Below are 6,944 nucleotides of genomic sequence, written 5' to 3'. Positions count from 1 at the left end.
ATAAGGAAGTCCTCTTGGGAGTCCAAGAGATCATCCTTCTCATGTATAGCACTAATCAATTCGTTTAATTTTTCCTTTTGTTGTATGTTTAGGTTGGCAAAAAGTGTACGCAAATTATCTTCCTCATCACTAGCATTATCATCGCTAGAAGACTCATATCTAGTGGAGGATTTGGATTTAACCTTCTTCTTTTTGCCGTCCTTTGCCATGAGGCACTTGTGGCCGACGTTGGGGAAGAGAAGTCCCTTGGTGACGGCAATGTTGGCGGCGTCCTCGTCGGAGGAGGAGTCGCTAGAGCTTTCGTCGGAGTCCCACTCGCGACAAACATGGGCATCGCCGCCCTTCTTCTTGTAGTACCTCTTCTTCTCCTTTCTTCTCCCCTTTTTGTCGTCGCCCCTGTCACTATCACTAGATAGTGGACATTTTGCAATAAAATGACCGGGCTTACCACATTTGTAGCAAACTTTCTTGGAGCGGAGCTTGTAGTATTTCCCCCTCCTTTGCTTGAGGATTTGGCGGAAGCTCTTGATGACGAGCGCCATTTCCTCGTTGTCGAGCTTTGAGGCGTCAATTGGTTGTCTACTCGGTGTAGACTCCTCCTCCATCGCCTTGAATGCGACCGGTTGTGCTTCGGACGTGGAGGGATCATCTAGCTCGTTGATTTTCTTTGAGCCCTTGATCATATACTCAAAGCTCACAAAATTCCCGATTACTTCCTCGGGAGTCATTAGTGTATATCTAGGATTACCACGAATTAATTGAACTTGAGTAGGGTTAAGGAAAATAAGTGATCTAAGAATAACCTTAACCATCTTGTGGTCATCCCACTTTTTACTCCCGAGGTTGTGCACTTGGTTCACCAAGGTTTTGAGCCGGTTGTACATGTCTTGTGGCTCTTCCCCTTTGCGAAGCCAGAAGCGACCGAGCTCCCCCTCGATCGTCTCCCGCTTGGTGATCTTGGTTAGTTCATCTCCCTCGTGCGCGGTCTTGAGCACGTCCCAAACTTCCTTGGCGCTCTTTAATCCTTACACCTTGTTATACTCCTCTCGACTTAGAGAGGCGAGGAGTATAGTTGTGGCTTGGGAGTTGAAGTGCTCGATTTGAGCCACCTCGTCCTCATCATAATCCTCATCCTCTATGGATGGTACCTATGCTCCAAACTCAACAACATTCCATATACTTTTGTGGAGTGAGGTTAGGTGAAATTTCATCAAATCACTCCACCTAGCATAATCTTCACCGTCAAAGGTTGGTGGCTTGCCTAATGGAACGGAAAGTAATGGAGTATGTTTTGGAATGCGAGGGTAGCGTAGGGGGATCTTACTAAACTTCTTGCGCTCATGGCGCTTAGAAGTTACGGAGGGCGCGTCGGAGCCGGAGGTGGATGGTGATGAAGTATCGGTCTCGTAGTAGACCACCTTCCTCATCTTCTTTTTCTTGTCGCCACTCCGATGCGACTTGTGGGAGGAGGCTTTCTTCTCCTTTCCTTTCCCCTTTTTGTGGGACTCTTCCGATGAAGCCTTCCCGTGGCTTGTAGTGGGCTTGTCGCCGGTCTCCATCTCCTTCTTGGCGTGTTCTCCCGACATCACTTCGAGCGGTTAGGCTCTAATGAAGTACCGGGCTCTGATACCAATTGAAAGTCGCCTAGAGGGGGGTGAATAGGGCGAAACTAAAATTTACAAAGTTAATCACAACTACAAGCCGGGTTAGCATTAGAAATATAATCGAGTCCGCGAGAGAGGGCGTAAAACAAATCGCAAGCGAATAAAGAGTGAGACACGCGGATTTGTTTTACCAAGGTTCAGTTCTCGCAAACCTACTCCCCGTTGAGGTGGTCACAAAGACCGGGTCTCTTTCAACCCTTTCCCTCTCTCAAACGGTCCCTCGGACCGAGTGAGCTTCTCTTCTCAAATCAATTGGGAACCAAACTTCCCGCAAGGACCACCACACAATTGGTGTCTCTTGCCTTGTTTACAATTGAGTTGATCGCAAGAACGAATGAGAAAAAGAAGCAATCCAAGCGCAAGAGCTCAAAAGAACACAACAAATCTCTCTCACTTAACACTAAAGCTTTTGTAGAATTGGGAGAGTATTTGATCACTTGGGTGTGTCTAGAATTGAATGCTAGAGCTCTTGTAAGTAGTTGGAAGGGGAAAACTTGGATGACTTGAATGTGGGGTGGTTGGGGGTATTTATAACCCCAACCACCAAACTAGCCGTTTGGTGGAGGCTGCTGTCGCATGGCGCACCGGACAGTCCGGTGCGCCACCGGACAGTGTCCGGTGCGCCAGCCACGTCACCAGGTCTTTGGGTTCCGACCGTTGGAGATCTGACGAGTGGGCCCGCCTGGCTGTCCGGTGGTGCACCAGACAAGTCCTGTAGACTGTCCGGTGTGCCACCCGCGCGTGCTCTGCTCCTCTGCGCGCTGGAGCGCATTTAATGTGTTGCAGACGACCGTTGGCGCGAAGTAGCCATTGCTCCGCTGGCTCACCGGATAGTCCGGTGTGCACCGGACATGTCCGGTGAATTATAGCGGAGCGGATTCCCGAAGCTGGCGAGTTCAGAGTCGCTCTCCTCTGGAGCACCGGACAGTCCGATGAATTATAGCGAAGCGCCTCTGAAAATTCCCGAAGATGCGAAGTTTGGCTTGGAGTCCCCTGGTGCACCGGACACTGTCCGGTGGCACACCGGACAGTCCGGTGCGCCAGACCAGGGCTGCCTTCGGTTGTCCCTTGCTCTTTTTGTTGAACCCTTTTCTTGGTCTTTTTATTGGCTTAGTGTGAACCTTTGGCACCTGTATAACTTATAGACTAGAGCAAACTAGTTAGTCCAATTATTTGTGTTGACAATTCAACCACCAAAATCAATTAGAAAATAGGTGTAAGCCTAATTCCCTTTCATAGGGTCTTTACTTTATTTATGTGCTAGCAGACCGGATATTATGCTTAGTGTATGCATGTGTGCTAGATTTCAATCCGATCCAAGGGAGTGCCACTTAGTGGCTGTGAAGCGAATTTTTAGATATTTAGTCGCTACGCCTTGCTTCGGGATCTGATATCCAAAGGGGTCTACCTTTGACTTAATTGGATATTCAGACTCCGATTATGTTGGATGTAAGGTCGATAGGAAAAGTACATCGGGGACATGCCAATTCTTAGGAAGGTCCCTGGTGTCATGGAGTTCTAAGAAACAAACCTCCGTTGCCCTATCCACCGCTGAGGCCGAGTACGTTGCCGCAGGACAGTGTTGCGCGCAACTACTTTGGATGAGGCAAACCCTCAGGGACTTTGGCTACAATCTGAGCAAAGTCCCACTCCTATGTCACTACACCAAAATAGTAAACTTCCTAGAGCCTAAACCCTAGGAAGTTAGGCCTATACTCTAGGAAGTTAGCTAAACTCTCGGAAGTTAAGCCATCCCGTCGGAAGTTTGGCTCTCGGAAATTTTTTATCGGAAGTTGGCTTAACTTCCTAGAGCCCTCTAGGAAGTTAGCTAACTTCCTACAGCCAAAAAAGCCTCTCGGAAGTTAGTAGTTTCACGCCGTCAGCGCTGTTAGTTGACTAATTTCCTACGACTAACTTCCTACGGCTGACCGTAGCCCCTAGGAAGTTAGCTGGCTAACTTCCTATGACTTATTGTAGCCCCTAGGAAGTTAGCTTAGAGGCTAACTTCCTACGGCTTAATAAGCCTCTAGGAAGTTAATTTGACCAGCATTACAAATGTTGTTTATTTTTATTTTACACCACATTCCACAACATAACAAATATATCAACAGCTATATAGCACAACATATTTTCACATAAAACATCTCACACACAATCACATAACAATATTTAAATCCATAGTCTCATCAATTACATCACAAAAGTCTCATCAATTACATCACAAAAGTCTCATCCATAGTCATAATAAGACACATCTCATCATCCAGTACTAATAAGAGACAATATCTCATACATAGTCATAATAAAAGTCTCAAGTATCAGAACGCAATAACATGGAAGCTCACGGTCGCCGATCACCATCGGGTTACAGTGTTGAGTGATGGTCGATACCTCCAGCCGGGCCGAACACAGCTCGAACATAGCTGCTGCCCCCATTCTAGATCCTGCAATTGTTACGACGCATCATGGTCAACTACATAAGATCAAATTACATCTATGCGATGACATGCTTTGCCTATACACGTTAGTATGTGATAATTGATAAGTAAGACTAACCGATACACATGGTGACAACACCAAATCTGCAGTCTCTGCCCCGGCGCTTCATTTCATTTAGAAGAGTAGCCACGCGCCGGGCACCTGAACATACAAAGAATCACAAGTTTAACCGACTTTGCTCAGAAAAAATATAGCAGGTAAGTAGACTTCACAGCAGCAGGAATGGCCACAGTAAGACCAGCGCCCATAACAGCTAGATCCACTCCAACAGTGGCAAAGCTTCTAATGGACGATGCCAAGCAGCGTTAAATGTAACAAGGAATTGAGCAAAATGTGTCTGAACATCGACGACAAACACAATGTGGACTAATCAAGATAGGGCAGGTTGGGCAACCTGAAAACACCAAGAATGGGCAGCCCTTTCTTCAGAGCCACAGATCTTTTCATGAGAAGAACAGCTCCAGCACCATCACTCACTTGACTGGAATTGCCTACACAGTTTGATTGGTTTATCAGATAACGATTCAGCAGAGAGAGAGAGAGAAATCTAGCTGCAAAAGGAGGGACACCAGAAAAAAGTTAGACTTCAGCAATACCTGCAGTTGTAGTCCCATGCTTTTTAAAAACTGATAAGTAAGAATTTAAATCCATCTTACCTTTGTTGGCACGGGGACGATCTCATCCTTGAATTTTCCAGAGGTCGTGGCTGCAGCAGCTCTCCTATGAGACTCAGACTGACAAAAAAAGCTTTAGTTGTTATATTAACCGGAAAACCCAAGATAATTAATTCATACAGTCGATGCTTAATGAGGAACTCACGGTGGCCTGATCTTGCTCTTGTCTGGTTACACCATATCGATGGGCAACATTTTCAGAAGTAATTCCCATGGGGGCAGAAGACAATCCTGTGCTTTCTAGAATGTGCTTATCTGCAAGGAGAGAGAAAAATGTGTTACGAAAGTTTCCTTTTTGTGTAAAAAAAACTATTTCAATTTACAGTGTGGTTTATAATCCTTACTTTTGGGTTAACTTGTCCTTCCCTAGCAATGGAATTTATGGACATGGATTCCAAACCAGCACCAATCCCTGTTTAGGCCTTGTTCGGTTAATCCCGTTACCTATGGATTGGACGGGATTGGAAAAAATTGTGAAGAAATTTGACTTACTTGGGATTTAAACCTAATTAATCCCACTCAATCCACATGGATTGAGAGCTAACCGAACAAGCCGGGAGAGCAGCGATTCAGCAGCCAAACTAAAGCACAAGAGCGAAAGTAGCATGTATATTCAGATACTATGTACCTATGTCATAGTAACCAACCTTTATAGCAGCTACGACATCGGCTACTGCCTGTAGCCTAGATGAACACTGGCGGTTGACCTTGAAGGGAAGGGAACCTTGAGAACAACAGTGAGGAGGTCCTCTAGGTAGGTGTCCTTGAAGCCTCCTCGCTTGGCCTTGCATATTGGGGTCCTGTAGGCACTGCAGTGACACGCACGCCGTACGTATTATTTCTTCGATAGATACAGTGATGGTGCGAGCACTAAAACAGCAGAGCCTAGCTAGTGATTCCCTCACACAAAAGGAATGCATACGTAGGTGGACTTCGAAGGTTCTTTTCTTTTTTTGTCGAACCGAATTCAAACTGATTTGACTAGCTTGGATGTGCATCTGTGCGTGGTTTCCTTGACGGTTGACGCTATGACTATCAATCGTAAATTAAGTCAGCTTGGGTGATAGCCTAGTAGTACGTATGCTATAGTACAAGGTAATTAATTAATAAAAAAATACAAGCAGGTTAGTTAATTCATTGAGTTTCCCCGTCGCTGAGGCCGAACCAGGCCTAACTTAAATTTATCGAGCAGGATCACAAAAGGAGGAAAGGAACAGAAAAGGAAGAAAAGAGTATATCGGAGAGAGAGGGGGGAGGAACCGTTGGAGGCAAGAGGGAGGGAGGCTTACGTGATGACATCGTCCCCGAAGGAGGAGGACCTCTGGTAGGCGGCGCTATCCCCGGCCGCGCACGCCGACGCCTGCACCGTCACACAGACACAGCAGGGAATCGATTAGCCAACCCAATTCGATTGGATCCGATCCAGTCCCTGAGAGTGAGAGGGATGAACAGAGCAGCAGATCGGGACGCTCACCGCAAGCTGAGGCTGTGAGGAGGTGGCGGAGGGGGAGGGGAGGAGGTGCGCCAGGAGGACCCGCTGCCGATCGATCGCCTTCTCCATGGCTAGGTTGGCTCGCTTCGCTTTCGCTTGCCGGCGGGCGGGCGAGCGTTGTGGTTATCCAAGGAAACGGAAGCGCCGGGCGGGGCCGGGGTCGGGGGCGGCCGCGGCCGCGGCGGAAGGGGCCAAGGCAGGGGCGGCCGGTGGTGTGGGCGGTGGGGGCGGCTGGCGACGGGCGGCTCCAAGGAACAGACACGTGAGAGAGACGGGGTTGAGAAAGGTGAGAGAAGAGATAAGGTTGAGAGGTTTAAAATAAAAAAATAACTTCCTAAAGTAAAGCCGTAGGAAGTTACGTAACTTCTTAGAGGAGGCCGTAGGAAGTAAGTTAACTTCCTACGGTTTTTTAACTTCCGACAGCTTTTATCAAATACCGTAGGAAGTTATGTTTATTTCCTAGAGCTACCAGTTGCCTCTCGGAAGTTATTTATTTCCTACGGTTTGTTATATAAGCTGTAGGAAGTTAAAAAACTGTAGGAAGTGTATGATTTTGGTGTAGTGTGTGATAATGAGAGTGCTATCCGCATGGCGGATAATCCTGTTGAACATAGT

General features: G+C 47.1%; 1 pseudogene; it reads right to left on the bottom strand.

Annotated features, from left to right (window-relative positions):
- Positions 1 to 3,764: 3,764 nt before the first annotated feature.
- LOC103646321 (3-ketoacyl-CoA thiolase 2, peroxisomal-like) lies at positions 3,765 to 6,622 on the bottom strand (annotated as a pseudogene).
- Positions 6,623 to 6,944: the final 322 nt, after the last annotated feature.

This window comes from Zea mays, chromosome 2 (genome assembly GCF_902167145.1).
Source record: "Zea mays cultivar B73 chromosome 2, Zm-B73-REFERENCE-NAM-5.0, whole genome shotgun sequence".
Lineage (NCBI taxonomy): Eukaryota > Viridiplantae > Streptophyta > Magnoliopsida > Poales > Poaceae > Zea > Zea mays.
This window is presented reverse-complemented; position numbering and strand designations above follow the sequence as displayed.